We start from the raw sequence: 17,518 nt of genomic DNA on the forward strand, positions 1-17,518 counted from the left end.
GTTCCTTGAGGGCCAGGGGATTGAGCGTATGGAGTGGCCAGCGAGGTCCCCGGACTTAAACCCGATAGAGCACGTCTGGGACATGATGGGGAGGAGTCTCGAGCAGCTCGAAGCCCATCCACTTGGACTGCAGCAGCTGGGTGTGGCTCTGGAGGCTGCATGGGATGCACTGGACGTCAGAGACATCAATCGCCTCATCAGCTCCATGAGACAGCGCTGTGAAGCCGTTATTGCTGCAGGAGGTGGTCACACTCGTTACTGAACTGCCTGAAAGACACTCAGACATTCGTTTTTACCACTTCATGTCGGTAGCTGATACCCCTCGGGGCCCACTTTTCAGGATGTGCAGTGATGCGAGAGACATTGTGCAACAACTGAAACCACCCATGCGTGAAATTGATTACAGCGTGTTTAAGGACATTTAGGACAGTTGTACTGAGGTATTTCCAGAAATAAAACACCTTGTATAAAATCTTTATGTACGTTTTAAAAAGTGGTCCTTAACTTTTTTTGAGTAGTGTAGTTTAATAGTCAAGGATCGGGTTGTAAGGCAAATTGGTAGGTGGTAGGTATACTCTCGTTATGCATAGTTATTACATAGATTGTGTGTTTATGGTGTCACGGTAGGTTTAGGGATTTAGAGAGCTAAATAGTCTGTAATATTCTAGTACGAACTTGATTCGGTTGCGTAGGTATAAGTTATTATTATATTTTAGTAAGGCATATTGGTTTCGTAGAGATACAGTAAGATTTCGTTGCTTAATGCAACTTTGGTGTGCTCAAAACGGATATGATATTCACTCAAATATGTGTGTTACTATAAGGGATATGGTAGAACACTAGAGGGGTGGATGCTCGATTGTTTTGTTTTGTATTGTGACTTAGCCGATTAGAGGGGTATAGCATTGTTTACGAACCCCAAGTAGATGTAAGTAGAGCAAGAAGTTAGATGGAAGTAGATAGTTATGTAGCTTCTTTTTTGCACTTTGGTAGGACGGTATTAGTCAATGTGTTGATGGAATGGAAAATATTTTGCCAGACCAAAGTAATTTCCTCGATCCAGGAGTATCGAGCTGGGGAGGGGGCTGTGTGACGAAATGTCACTTTGAGCTAGGTAAAAACCCGCAATGCAGCTTTAAGGTAAAGAGCCCTCTCGCGGGAAGAGAGGGACAGGCAAAATTCTCTCCAGTTTAACCGTTTCACTCCCAGGCCGACCAACACCTACACGCAGTAGCACTGATTGACCATTACCCAGGAGTGGAATAGGCTTAAACTACCTTTTTATAAATGACCAAAATCTCCAGACAATGGAAGCTTGTGAAAACCTAGCACTAACCCATCCAATACCGCACATCCCTACTTCCAGCTCCACTCCAGTAGTTAAGACAAAGTTCGAGAGGTATTGACGTAAGCGATTAATTGTAACTCTTAGGAGTAGAGAACAAGGGAGGCTATGATCGAGGCCAGATATAGTTACTCTGGTCGGGCTATTTCCAGCCCCTGTGTTTAGAGTGGGGAGAAATAGCTGAATTTTAAGTACAGCTCCCGATGGGTAAAACTATCTTCCGGGGTTTACAATGCTTAATGAGCAGAGATAATGCTTATGTAACTCTCCCAGAGTCTATGCTTAAGTGGTATAGAAGGGCTCGCTCGAAAGGTATAAATAGGGAGGATTTTTCTGGTAAAGGACAGTTCCAGAGCAGACTCGAGCAGGCAACTTCCGTACCACCAAGCATCTAAATTTCAGTCGTGAGACTGGGGGGCCAGTCATCAACACCAATGTAGGTTACCATCTACATCCACCTTGGGTTGGGTGGGGGGCAGAAGGCTGGTATACAACGTCTATGGGTGGGCGGTGGTGCACAGTTACTAATGGGTAGCCTAGTAAATGCTCGAGCTAGCTTGCTCACACGAACAGCATCCATGTACTGGCTGTGCATCCCCAATTACTCTATGGGGTTTACATACTAGGCCACATCACGTTAGGTTAGTGGGGAATTCATAGGGCTTACTACATCCTTGGTATGGGATTACATAATAATACATGGGTCGATGAACTACCACGGGGCTGCCTAGTATGTGTATTACACGAACAGCGTCCTAGCCTCCCCTACGTATGTTATGGTCATCTCACTGCCATGGCTGTTGGCATAGCCATACCAAAACAAGGGGGATTCATAGGGCTTGTTACATCCTTGGTATGGGGTTACATAATAATACATGGGTCGAGGAACTACCACGGGGCTGCCTAGTATGTGTATTACACGAACAGCGTCCTAGCCTCCCCTACGTATGTTATGGTCATCTCACTGCCATGGCTGTTGGCATAGCCATACCAAAACAAGGGGGATTCATAGGGCTTGTAACATCCTTGGTATGGGGTTACATAATAATACATGGGTCGAGGAACTACCACGGGGCTGCCTAGTATGTGTATTACACGAACAGCGTCCTAGCCTCCCCTACGTATATTATGGTCATCTCATTGCCATGGCTGTTTGCATAGCCATACCAAAACAAGGGGTATCCATTGTTAGTATGGGGTTACTAGTGTACACTAAAGCACTGCCCATGGGTTTACATAGGAGAAGAGTTTAATAGGGTTAGGCAAATTGTTACATAAACTTGTTGGGGTTCCCCCATCCACTGTTTACACAGGGACTTAATCATTAGGGTAGGAAAGACTCAGGCATGTGGGCAGTTAGGCTGACAGGCGCAGTTGGGAAAGCAAGGGACAGCTTACTTTAATGCATGTAGTCCAGGATAGAAGAGGCATAACCTTGTTTTTTTATATATACAATATTTTTTTATGGTTTCTTGTCAATTCGAGGGTGCTGATTACGAATCTGGATGATGCCACTCGTGTAACCTTGAGCATTTTCCGCAAATTGGCAAAATCCAATATGGCCACCAAAATATGCAAATTACCCATGAAAATCATCATTACTAACGAGATATATCATTTATGATGTCATATATGGGCACATTTCTGTATTTTGATATCTAAAATAGCCGCCACTGGCCCAAACAGTATTGTGTACAATGGCAATGGGGGCCAAAAAATTCACAAGAGTGATCACTATAATGCATATTATTAAGATTAAACGAGTGGAATACTGACTAAAAACATAATTGTTAACGAAATTTATTATTAATATGCCATGTATGTGATGAATGTTTTATTTTGATATTCAAAATGGCTGCCAAAGGCCCTAAAAGTATTATGCACAATGAGAAAGAGGAGCAAAGAAATCACAAGAGAGAGCACTAAAATGCATATATATGTGATACATTAATGGGATACTGTCTAAAAACATATTTTCTAACGAAATATATTATTCAGGTTCAAGTTTGTGTTAAATACTGTATTTTGATTTTCAAAATGGCCGCCATAGACATTAACAGTATCATGTACAATGCAAAGTGGGAAACCAATATTCACAGGAGTAATCACCGAAAATGCATGTAATAGTGATCTATGAGTGAAATATTGTCTGAAAACATGATTTATAACAAAATATATCATATCCTATGTAATTTAGGTGATAAATACTGTATTTCAACATTCAAAATGGCTGCCATATGCCCTTTTTGTTAACATTATTTGTCTCCACTCAAATTGTATATTATACGATAAGGGCCTATGGTGGCCATTTTCAATTTAAAAATACAGCATTTATCAACTTAATTACACATGATATGATACATCTCGGTAGAAACCATGGTTTTAGACAATATTTCACCCTTTCACAATTCACAATTCACAATTATATGCAATATTTAGAGTCAAGCAAAGCCAAATTCTGTCAAAATTGTATGTCCCATATTACAATGTACACAATACTTTTAGGACCTATATGGCAGCCATTTTGGATTTCAAAGTACAGCATTACCTCCACGATGTATTCACTTATTCGATGTATTTACTTAGAAATCATGTTTAAGACAATATTTGTACTCGTATATCACAGTTATATGCATTTTATGATTCTCACTTGTGAAAATTAGTTTCTCCATTCGCATTGTACATGGCCTATGGCGGCCATTTTGAATGTCAAAATACAGCATTTATCACATAAATAGTATATTAATGGCAATGATGGCAATGATGTTTTTAGTCAGTATTCCACTCATTTATCTAAATAATATGCATTTTAGTGCTCACTCTTGTCATTTTTTGGGCCCAGGCCATTGCCATTGTACATAATACTCTTTGGGCCAGTGGCGGCTTTTAGATATCAAAATACAGCAATGTCCCCATATATGACATCATAAATGATATATCTCGTTAGTAATGATGATTTGCATATATTACTTCGTTCATACATCGCGATTTTTTTTTTTTGCGGTTTAGTGCTAATTTTTGTGAAAATTAGTTTTCCCTATTCATATTGTACATAATAGAGTATACAATGGCGGCCATTTTGAATATCAGGAAAATAAATATTTTGTCAAAAAATTATTTTTTCAGAGAGTATTTCACTCCTGCCACACGATTTCATAGCCAATGTGCGGACAATTTTATGATTTTCATGGGTAATTTGCATATTTTGGCGGCCATATTGGATTTTGCCAATTTGCGGAAAATGCTCAAGGTTACACGAGTGGCATCATCCAGATTCGTAATCAGCACCATCGAATTGACAAGAAACCATCAAAAAATATTGTATATATATAAAAAAAAAGGTTTGGTCAAGTTTCTATGGAGCCTATCCTGGACTAATGGTACATTAATGATGTACTCATATACCTGTTCCAACCCCCTTCCTCGCAATGTTTGCCAAGCCAGCCCCACAGTGCAATGAGAAGGGATTATGCAGATAGATTAGGGACCGTTATATACTGTTATGGGTCGAGGGATACATATAGTCCAAAACATTGATGCCTGCGCCGACCCAAGTTCTCATAGGCTTGTTCTATTATTGTATTTATCATGTTCACTTTTATATGGCCATTTATAATGCATGGGTATTGGCCTTCACTGTATATACACGACATCAGTATGATTGGTTGGAACTAACAACAGTTTGACCATTTCGTTGTGCCTACAATGATTTGGAACCCTTATTTTGGCAATCAATGGTCAGTGATTTTTACACTGCGAATTTGGCATATTTCTTTCAAACACCAAGTTTTGCTTGTAAAATGGAACTTCAATTAACTTGATTAATGCTCTTGGAAGTGATAGGCCCGGTATACATAACGATTTTCTCACAAGCAATAACAGTACTTATTCCTCCCTCATAGCTTGTTATAGAAGTAATCAGGAAAATTGTTATAGAATTTGACTTCTCAATATAACTTCAATTTTATGTCGTGAGGTATATCTTCAGTATTTGTATTTTCTGATTATCTGGTAATCGCGAATCAAATATTTTCATATATAGTGTGATATTTTGCATTTTTATGCAACAGCTGCATTATTGTTGAAGTTTCATTTTTCTAAAATCACTTTGTGGTTTTATCCCATTCTTTTCCTCTTCCAAGTTTATTTGCACAAATATCTCTTCTCCTAGATCTGTGACCATGACACCCTTATGATGTCTATACGTATCGTAATACTGAATACTATGTCAAAGATGTATAACTAGATTGGAAAAAATTTCTTTTCTCAACTAGCTATGATTTTGTTCTGTAGATTTCTGTGTTTTCTATTCTCTTTTTGACCGTACTTATACAATAATTTGGCTGCAAATCTGCTGATTTATTTGCAATACAATGCTCAGGACAACATTTTCTGTGCATGAATGGTTAAAATTGACTTTATCTGAATATACTTTAATTACTTTGGATGTTTCATCCAACATAATTGCCGTTTTTGCATGGCTTTACATGTATTTGGTATTATTGTTCAGTCAGTGCGTCTTACAGTGTATTTTCTCTCTACATGTATTTTGTGTCTTAATGAAATTGCCATTCTTATTACCTCTTGGTCTGGAATCAATTCAATTCTACAGCATTTATATGTTAATCACTCTTTATCGCATTCCGTTGTATTATTACTGCCTTACACAGTCTTTTCTTCTTGATGGTTGCTCGACAGTCTTAAAGAGTTCGTCTTTTGATAGTCAATTTCAATCACCTCCACACATTCCTTTCTACATTTGTTATTTCATTGTATATGGGTAATGAGTATATTGATGTAAATGACCGTGGCGATCTCCCACGGTATTTAAACCTCCAAACACCTGATCTTATATTTGACTTAGATTCCAACGATGTACCCTTGCACAAATTATTGTCCAGATACTTTTCAGTTGACAACGTCATCAGTAACTCATTGAAATCAAAGGACGAACTCTTTCTTATGCACCATAATGTGAGAAGTCTCAATAGGAATGTGGATCACTTTCATTCTCTTATTCATCAACTCAATTATGGTTACTATGTTCTTGGTTTATCTGAGACCTGGTTGAATGATTTTCAATACTCTCTTGTTTCTATTGATGGGTTTACCTTTTATTCTAATAACAGAGAACATAAAAGAGGAGGAGGGGTCGGGTTTTACGTGTCTAATAATTTAAATGTCAGAGAACTAAAAGAGCTAAAGAAAATGTCTGATGTTATTGAATGTATTTATATTCAAATTGAAATGCCTGACAAGAAGCAAATGGTTGTTGGTGAAATATACAGGCCCCCTAAAGGTAACACTCAAGATTTTTTGGATTGTGTCCAAAACTTACTGTCGTCTCCTGTTCTTAACAACAAGAATGTCTTTCTTATGGGAGACTTCAATCTAGATTTATTGCATTGTAACACTGTTTCTTCTTGCCAGGAATTTCTTAATGTCATGTTATCTAACTCTTTTATACCCTCAATTACCAAACCAACTAGAATTACAGACTCGTCGTCAACTTTGATAGATAATATTTTTGTAAATAGTTTATCTCGTACATCATCTGGAATTTTGGTGTCTGATTTGTCAGACCATTTCCCTATTTTTCTTGAGGTGTTTTTCGGGAGAGATAACAATAAATCTGAATCAATTAGTGTTCGAGACATTTCAGAAGAAAATTTGAATAGATTTAGGGAGAGATTAAATGAGATCGACTGGAGTGTCATCTATAACAGTCAAGACTCGGATATTTGTTTTGACAAATTCTTGGATCTTTTTATGTCTACTTATAACGCTACAATCCCCCTTAAGAAGTTTTCCCGCTCCACATATAAAAAGACACCCAGACTCCCCTGGATCTCTAAATCTCTCCTTAAGTCTATCAACCGTAAAAACAATTTATTTTGCAAATATAAGAAACAGCCCAATAATGATAAACTTAAAAGGAAATATATTCGATATCGTAATGTACTGACAACTTCCCTACGTCTTGCCAAATAAATGTATTTTTCTGACCAATTTAACAAGTACAAGAACGATATTTCGAGTACGTGGAGAGTGATAAACAAGGTCTTACGATCAAACAAAAAGTCCGAACCAACAAAAGAAATCACACACAACGGGAAAATTATCGAAGATCCTACTGAAATAGCCGAGTTGTATAACGATTACTTTGTTCAAATTGGTACTAACCTCTCAATGAATATCCCTGAACCTGATAGAGAATTTACATCTTTAAAAAAAAATCCTAATCCGCAATCTATTTTCCTTACCCCTATACTCGAATACGAAGTTAAAGATATTGTAAATAATTTAAAATGTAATAAGAGTCCTGGTAGTGATGGTATAACAAATTTCCTTTTGAAAAAGGTAATTAATGAAATACTCTCACCTTTGACATATATTTTTAATCTATCATTAATAAATGGCGTTGTTCCTTGTAATATGAAAGTAGCAAAAGTTATACCCGTTTTTAAAAAAAGATGATAAACGAGAAGTTTGCAACTATCGTCCAATTTCACTTCTCACTTCCCTTTCAAAGTTACTAGAAAAGATAATGTACTCACGCTTGATCAAATTTTTAACCGACTGTCAGATATTATGTGATTCTCAGTTTGGTTTCAGGAAAAAACATTCTACTGTTCATGCTTTACTTTCTTTTATTGATAAGGTGGCATGTGCCGTCGATAAGTCACTGCACACTGTTGGTATATTCCTGGACCTTTCCAAGGCCTTCGACACGATCAATCATGATATATTGTTATATAAATTATCACATTATGGTATTCGTGGGAAGGCCTTGGATTGGTTCAGGAGCTACCTCAGTTCTCGTAAACAATTTGTTTCTTATACAGGTATAAATTCTAGTTTGAAATCAATATCTTGCGGAGTACCCCAAGGATCACTCCTTGGTCCCTTACTTTTCATGCTTTACATTAATGATTTTAAAAATTCTTCCAAAATGTTGTCATTTATTTTGTTTTCTGATGATTCTAATATTTTTCTGTCTCACCGTGACCCACATACACTACTTAATATTTTAAATACAGAACTTCAATCAGTTCAGTCTTGGATTAGAGCTAACAAGTTGTCACTTAATGTTAAGAAAACCAATTTTATGATTTTTAGTAATTCTCTTAAAAGTTTACCTGGTCAAGTAGTCATGGATAATGTAAATTTATTACAGGTTGAATCCACCAAATTTCTTGGGCTCTATATCGATCATGATTTGTCTTGGAATTGTCACATTAATTACTTGTGTAAATTGACTTCTAGAAGTATCGGTATTTTAAGCAAGCTAAAATTCTTTTTTCCTGATTATATACTATTAAACTTATATATGACTCTCATTTCATCACGACTAAATTATGGTATATTAGCTTGGGGTAATACAAACAAGACGGTACTAGAAATGTTATTTAAATTACAAAAGCGGGCTATTAGGTTGATTAACCAATCTGACTTTTATGCACACACAAATCCATTATTTATAAAAAATAAAATCCTGAAAATTCATGATCTTTACGAATTTCATTTGGGTACATTCATGTTTCAACTCTCAAAAGATGATCTACCGGAAATTTTCTCTTCCTTGTTTCAAAGAAACGACCTCATCCATTCTTATCCAACCCGCCAAAGGGACTCATTTCACCTTCCACGTGCTCGAACGTTATTTGCTCAAAGAACAATTGTATTTGAAGGACCAAGGTTTTGGAATCATCTTCCAAACGAAATATCTAGCTGTTTATCCTTAAGTATGTTTAAATGTAAACTTAAATCATTTCTTTTGTCCAGTTATGGACCCCGTTAAGACGCACTGGCTGAATATATATAATGTATTTCATTTGTACCTTTTTAAAGGTATACTGCCTAGTTTGAATTTTTTCATTCTTCGCTCACCCCCCCCCCCCCCTTCTATTTCACATTTGTCCACTTTCCCTCTCATTCTTTACCCCAGAATCTTCAGGGTCCAGCTATGGGGTCATTTACTTGTCCGGCTTTTGTTTGAATAAGGGGGGGGGGGATATTTTCATCTTTAAATTCCCGATCGGATATTCTGAGCTTTTTTTGTAACCATGAACATGATGGGTATACACATTTCTAAACAAGTGATGCGAGTGCGAAATGTGAGCGGAAAATTTTGACATCAAATATGGAAAGTCTATAATCACCTTTGTTAATCAAGAACTGGCTGGGTATCTATCTCAACATTAATGCAAGCGCAAAGCGCAAGCTGATTTTTGTTTAATTTCCGACCCTAAGCAGCACTCTTTGTAACCGTGAACATGATGGGTATACATATCTATAAATAAATGATGCGAGTGCAAAGAGCGAGCTAAAAAATTTGATATTCTGACCTAAATTTGAACATTCTAGGAACTATTGGTAATCATTAACAGGATGGGTAACGAGTAAATCATTTTATGCGAGCGCAAAGCGCGAGCTTAAATTTTTGATATCCCGACCCAAAACTGGACATTGTAAGCAAATTTTGTTACCATGAATAGGATAGTTATCTATCTAAATAATTGATCCGAAGCGCGAGCTGAACAATTCATGATATTCTGACATTAAATTTGAACATTCTGGACACTATTGGTAATCATTTAGCAGGATGGGTATCGAACAAATTATTTTATGCGAGTGCAAAACGTGAGCTGAAAACTTTTGATATTTCGACGAAACGTTGGAAATGCTAAGCACTTTCTAACCATGGACATGATCGATCGTCATAATTATTAAAACAAATTGATGCGAACGCAAAGAGCGAGATAAAAAAATTTGATATTGTGACCTAAAAGTTGGCCTTTTTGAGCACTATTGGTAATCATGAATGTGATAGCACCCTAACAATGCATTGGATACGAGCGCCAACTCATGTGAAACATTAATTTTGCACTTCCCGGTCAACATGATATTGGAGCCCAAAAGGTCGAATATGAATTTGGCGCCCCCTCCCAAGGTTGAACATGACTTTGGTGCCTCAGGTCAAACATCAAATTGGTGCTCCTATATTTAAACATCAATTCGGCGCCCGTAGGTCGAACATCAATTCGGCGCCCCTAGGTAGAACATTAATTCGGCGCCCCTATGTCGTACTTCAATTCGGCGCCCCCTATGTCGAACATCAATTCGGTGCCCCTAATACCCCTTTTCCACTAGGGCCAGGACAGCGTCAGGACAAGGCGCGGAATGTAATAATTGTAATCCTCGACCCTTCCGCAACCTGTCCGGACATTCCTGGGAGTGTCCACAAGCTGTCCTAAACCCTTCCTGGTGTTCGGGAAATCAAAATTTGTCCGCATCCAAATTTTGGTCTCGACCAAAATTTGGACGCGGATATTGAATTCCTAACACCTTCGGGACCTTGTCCTGACGATGTCCTGATGATGTCCCGCCCTTCCTAAACCCTTCTGCGTCTTCCGGAAACCATCGGCAATTAGGTCAGCTTGAGGAAGCAAAGAAGAAGCCATGCGGAAGGTTTCAGGAACTAAACGTGCGGATTGGAATAAGAAGGCAAGCGGACTGTTCCAGGAACGTGCGGACAAGAATAAGAAAGCAAGCGGAACATATCAGGAATGTGTGGATCCAATACAAATATGTATGGAACAGGTACACAAGAAGCAAAAGCCATTTAAGGTTAGTGCGCTACAGGGGAAACGGGACATAATACAAGGCAAGAATTACAAAAAGTAACGAAGAACGGGGTCAAGGGGCCTAATTACATAAAGTACAATGTATACAACTAAACCTGGAAACTTCATATTTCAAGCAGTGTTTTAAATATTTCACGCTGATTTTTTTTTTAGGGGGCGGGATACAGACTTGAAGGAGGAATATTTCAAGCATTTTCTACTGATCCAAACAGAAGACATTTCAAATATTTCTTGCATTAGTTAAGCTGGTAATGATGCAAACAGATTTGTTCCATACTGAACAAAAAAGAAGTTTCAAGAAACGTTTAATTATGGACTAGATTATTTTGATGTACTCGACTGAAAATACGAGCGTTTAGGCAGGCGGGATACAGACTTGAAGGAGGAATATTTCAAGCATTTTCTACTGATCCAAAAAGAAGACATTTCAAATATTTCTTGCATTAGCTAAGCTGGTAATGATGCGAACATATTTGTTCCATACTGAACAAAAAAGAAGTTTCAAGAAACGTTTAATTATGGACTAGATTATTTTAATGTACTCGACTGAAAATACGAGCGTTTAGGCAGCGCTTGACTTTACGAATGGGAAAATTTCTTAACAAAATAAATAATGCAGGAATACATTTCAAACTGAAATTCAAGTTTATATTCTTACTGCATTTTAAACACTTTATTTGATCCTGAATAAGATACGTACATGTCTGTCATTAATGATAATAATAACAATGGCTTATTATATTCACTCGCGTTCGTAATCACTCGCGTCGCGTTGGTAATCACTCGCGTTTTTTTATTTTTGGCGATTTTTTTGATTTCGGTGCGATTTTTTTTCTAACGGTGTCTTCAATGGGACAAACGTACTGGGAAAATGAAATTCGAGTTTCGTTTTAAGCCGGCAAGTGCCTTAAATAAAATGTTCTCGACCACTGTTTTAAGATAACAAGCAAATTTTGACTACTGTTTTAACATAATCACATTCCACATATTTGACCTGATTTCTGTTGATTTTGTGTACATCCCACATCGTTATCTCCCATTTACTGCAACATGTACTTCTCTCTCCGCACACTGATCAATTTGGTACCGGCACTGTACTGAAGTTATTGGTCGCAAACACACGAACTAATGTCTACGGTATCCTTAAAAAGATTATTGTGCAAGTCGTACATGTTTTTACTTTTTCGTGCTCTCTCGACACTCTTAGCCTCTTGACACCTAACTTGAATTTCACTGAATCTCTTATGTCTTTGTTGTTGTTTATTTTTGGTCGGTGAAACTCATCCAATGCATGAGCGTACCAGCGAGGGCTTCAATGACATATTAATATTTATGATTGAGGCCGAAGACGATAGTACTGTTGCTGGAACACGAAACGATCTGGAAGCATTCACTATTTCATCAGGTGAAATGATTCCTACACGTAAATTACGGTAGGCCATTGCACGCCAGATTAAATCTTAGAGCCATAGGCGGCGGAAGCGGGGGGATGCTCCCCCTAAAAAAAGAGAGAGAGGGGGGGGGGAGAAAGGAAGGGAAAGAGGGAGAAAAAGAGAATGAAAAAAAAGACAGACAGACAGAAATGAAGGAAGAAAGAAGCAAGGAAAAAGGGAGAAAGAAAGGAGAAAGGAATAAAAGAAAAAGGAGGAAAGGCTACTCTCGATTTAGCTTTGGAGGATTTCTCCTGAAGTCTGTGGTATTCTTTATAAAGCATAGTGAGGTGCTACAATTTCATAATATCATTATTTATCTTGCTTCTCCCTTTCTTTGTGAATTATTCTACACTAACGTAAATGAGGGAGGAAAATAGTGCTGAAGAAGAAAAGCAAGAAGGAAGGAGGAGGAGAAGTAGAAGAAAAAAGAAGATGGAGGACATAAGGGGGGTAAAAATGAAACTAAGAAGAGAAAATTGAGGGGAGGATGTAGAAGAAGAGAAAGAGAAGATAAAATAAGGGGAAGACTGAGAATGTAAAACGTAAATAACAAATACCGGTAATATTAGGAATTTTTTATTACCTGTGACTCCCTGAAGCCATGTCTTCTGTTTTCCAATCCATTATTTTTGGCTCAATCTGAGTTACCTCGTGCTTGGAGTTGGATCAGGGGCCTGGATGAATGATGTAGCCCACAACTTCAGTTTTCAGAAAGGCACCGGTACGGTACGGTACCTTGGCTTTGATCGTCGCGCGAATTTTTACCGTGAGAGCGCGCACAGCCACAGGGGCTGATCTTGACCAAAAGACTCGGTCTCTGTGTTTATTAATTATGTTGGTTGTTCCGCTGAACTCCGTTGGCTCCACTCACCAAATACAGAGAAATAAAAAAAAAATGTTTGAAAACTCCTCGAAACAGACTGCTGCCAGCTGTCTGGGGCGGATCAAGCGTGTTATCTATTCTTGATACTTAGAACAGTAGTCGAGTTCATTTTATTTTAAGGCACTTAATTGCCGGCTTAAAACGAAACTCGAATTTCAATTTCATTTTATTTCTCTACATGTCTGTCCCATTGAATACACCGTTAAAAAAAAAATCGCACCGAAATAAAAAAAATCGCCAAAAATTCAAAACGCGAGTGATTACGAACCCGCACGCGACGCGAGTGATTATAAACTGCCATAACAATAATGATAGCTAGTTTTTCTATATCGATTTTCTCAGAACGGCTCAAAACGCTTTACAGCATATTATTACCCAAGTCATTCGATCAATTTCAATCCCGCAAGAAAAGTGCACAATTTCCACTCCTTAAGAAGCATTCCTTGCATTCATCGAAGCCTCAAAATGGCGCTGGCAGATTCAAACATACAATAACTTCCGCATCCTGCCGGGTACCCAATCAGCACCTGGGTCGAGAGTGGCAAAGTGTCGATTTCCCCTTGCCAAAGTACGCTATACATACTGCGATGGGATTCGAACGCATGACCATCTGTTTACAAGGCAAGAGTCAGAACCACTACACCACGTCTCCTTCACAAAAACGAATAGGCATTCGTGAAAAAACACTCTTGCCCAGGACATGTTTCTGATTAACATAAATGTCAGCGCGAAGCGCGAGCTTATTTCTTTCTATTTTGTCCTGAAAATTTTAATATTTTGAGCAATGTTTGTGATCCTTAAGACGATGCACTGCAAAAACTCCGTTGTTGATTTAACACCAGCTTGGTTTTAATCTAACACTAGATAGGTGTTTATACAACACCAATTAGTATTAAAACAGCATCGATTTTATTCCAAACTGGTGTTGTTTCAATACTTCTCTGATGTGGACATATATAGATTCCGGTCTGGTGTTAAATCAACACCGGAGTTTTTGCAGTGTGCGTATGTAACAAGCATTTACTTCGAGCGCGAAGCGCGAGCAGAATTTTTTTTATATACGCTCGGGCCTGATCGAAAAAAAATTGCAGTTACCAATGAAAAAGATCCATATTTCAACAATCAAAACATTTTTTGACATTCCGACCTAATACTGGAAATTCTAAGCACTTTTTTAATCATGAACATGAAAGGTAAATTTTGATGCGAATGCGAAACATGAGCGGAAACAAAATTGAGATTTACACCTGAAAAGGGTCATCTCACGTTTTGTAAATCAGGAAAAGGGTGGGTAATTTGATATCTTCCTAAATTAATAATGTGAGCGCAAAGCGCGAACAGAAAAAAAATAATATTCCCATCTGAAACTGAAACAAGATTCGTATCTCAATAAACATGAGTGCGCATGTTTAGACCTAGAACCTGGACATTCTAATTACATTTTTATCATATATTTGATATTCCGATCTGAAGAAAAATTGAATTTAAGCGCTATTTCAAGCACTGTGTAGGGAAATACTGAAGTGGATAGGGATCGCGCTTAATAAATGATGAGAGTGCGAAGCGCATATTTTTTTATATTTACATCTATTTTGATGTGCTACCGGGACATTTTAAGGATATTTTGTCACCATAATACTATGATAAATATATTCCTATAGTCTTCCTAAGCGCGAGATGAACTTTTTCGATATTCCATTATGAAAAAAGGACAATGTGATTATTAGGAAATCATGAAATCATAAGATCAGTATGCTTGATCTGTAATGAAAATCATATGATCTTATGATTTTCATTACAGATCGATCATACTGATCTTAAGCAAATAGGAGTACTGCCGAAAATTTGTTAACAAATTATAATTTCCTCCTATAAAAAAAGCCTCTTAATTTACTATCTATTGTCCACGGCGGACGGCATTTGAATATTAATGAGTCAGAAAGAAGAGGATCGAGGGTATTTGAATTCTAGTTCATCGTGGCTTAGCCGTGAACCAGAATAGCCTGGTGGTTGAGTCGCTGCCCGGAAAGCAGTAGATGGCAGGTTCGAATCCCACTGGTTCCAAACTTTTCTGACTTATGATCTTATGATTTTCATTACAGATCGAGCATACTGATCTTATGATTTTCATTACAGATCGATCATACTGATCTTAAGCAAATAGGAGTACTGCCGAAAATTTGTTAACAAATTATAATTTCCTCCTATAAAAAAAGCCTCTTAATTTACTATCTATTGTCCACGGCGGACGGCATTTGAATATTAATGAGTCAGAAAGAAGAGGATCGAGGGTATTTGAATTCTAGTTCATCGTGGCTTAGCCGTGAACCAGAATAGCCTGGTGGTTGAGTCGCTGCCCGGAAAGCACTAGATGGCAGGTTCGAATCCCACTGGTTCCAATTTTTTCTGACTTATGATCTTATGATTTTCATTACAGATCGAGCATACTGATCTTATGATTTTCATTACAGATCGATCATACTGATCTTAAGCAAATAGGAGTACTGCCGAAAATTTGTTAACAAATTATAATTTCCTCCTATAAAAAAGCCTCTTAATTTACTATCTATTGTCCACGGCGGACGGCATTTGAATATTAATGAGTCAGAAAGAAGAGGATCGAGGGTATTTGAATTCTAGTTCATCGTGGCTTAGCCGTGAACCAGAATAGCCTGGTGGTTGAGTCGCTGCCCGGAAAGCAGTAGATGGCAGGTTCGAATCCCACTGGTTCCAATTTTTTCTGACTTATGATCTTATGATTTTCATTACAGATCGAGCATACTGATCTTATGATTTTCATTACAGATCGATCATACTGATCTTAAGCAAATAGGAGTACTGCCGAAAATTTGTTAACAAATTATAATTTCCTCCTATAAAAAAAAGCCTCTTAATTTACTATCTATTGTCCACGGCGGACGGCATTTGAATATTAATGAGTCAGAAAGAAGAGGATCGAGGGTATTTGAATTCTAGTTCTTCGTGGCTTAGCCGTGAACCAGAATAGCCTGGTGGTTGAGTCGCTGCCCGGAAAGCAGTAGATGGCAGGTTCGAATCCCACTGGTTCCAATTTTTTCTGACTTATGATCTTATGATTTTCATTACAGATCGAGCATACTGATCTTATGATTTTCATTACAGATCGATCATACTGATCTTAAGCAAATAGGAGTACTGCCGAAAATTTGTTAACAAATTATAATTTCCTCCTATAAAAAAAAAGCCTCTTAATTTACTATCTATTGTCCACGGCGGACGGCATTTGAATATTAATGAGTCAGAAAGAAGAGGATCGAGGGTATTTGAATTCTAGTTCTTCGTGGCTTAGCCGTGAACCAGAATAGCCTGGTGGTTGAGTCGCTGCCCGGAAAGCAGTAGATGGCAGGTTCGAATCCCACTGGTTCCAATTTTTTCTGACTTATGATCTTATGATTTTCATTACAGATCGAGCATACTGATCTTATGATTTTCATTACAGATCGATCATACTGATCTTAAGCAAATAGGAGTACTGCCGAAAATTTGTTAACAAATTATAATTTCCTCCTATAAAAAAAAGCCTCTTAATTTACTATCTATTGTCCACGGCGGACGGCATTTGAATATTAATGAGTCAGAAAGAAGAGGATCGAGGGTATTTGAATTCTAGTTCATCGTGGCTTAGCCGTGAACCAGAATAGCCTGGTGGTTGAGTCGCTGCCCGGAAAGCAGTAGATGGCAGGTTCGAATCCCACTGGTTCCAATTTTTTCTGACTTATGATCTTATGATTTTCATTACAGATCGAGCATACTGATCTTATGATTTTCATTACAGATCGATCATACTGATCTTAAGCAAATAGGAGTACTGCCGAAAATTTGTTAACAAATTATAATTTCCTCCTATAAAAAAGCCTCTTAATTTACTATCTATTGTCCACGGCGGACGGCATTTGAATATTAATGAGTCAGAAAGAAGAGAATCGAGGGTATTTAAATTCTAGTTCATCGTGGCTTAGCCGTGAACCAGAATAGCCTGGTGGTTGAGTCGCTGCCCGGAAAGCAGTAGATGGCAGGTTCGAATCCCACTGGTTCCAATTTTTTCTGACTTATGATCTTATGATTTTCATTACAGATCGAGCATACTGATCTTATGATTTTCATTACAGATCGATCATACTGATCTTAAGCAAATAGGAGTACTGCCGAAAATTTGTTAACAAATTATAAT

At 37.7% G+C, this 17,518-nt stretch overlaps 1 protein-coding gene across 1 annotated transcript in view; it reads right to left on the reverse strand.

Annotated features, from left to right (window-relative positions):
* Window positions 1-17,518, reverse strand: part of LOC135155127 (uncharacterized) — a 93,116-nt gene that overhangs the window by 30,498 nt on the left and 45,100 nt on the right. The window lies entirely within an intron of this gene.

Source organism: Lytechinus pictus, chromosome 8 (genome assembly GCF_037042905.1).
Source record: "Lytechinus pictus isolate F3 Inbred chromosome 8, Lp3.0, whole genome shotgun sequence".
Taxonomy (NCBI): Eukaryota; Metazoa; Echinodermata; class Echinoidea; order Temnopleuroida; family Toxopneustidae; genus Lytechinus; species Lytechinus pictus.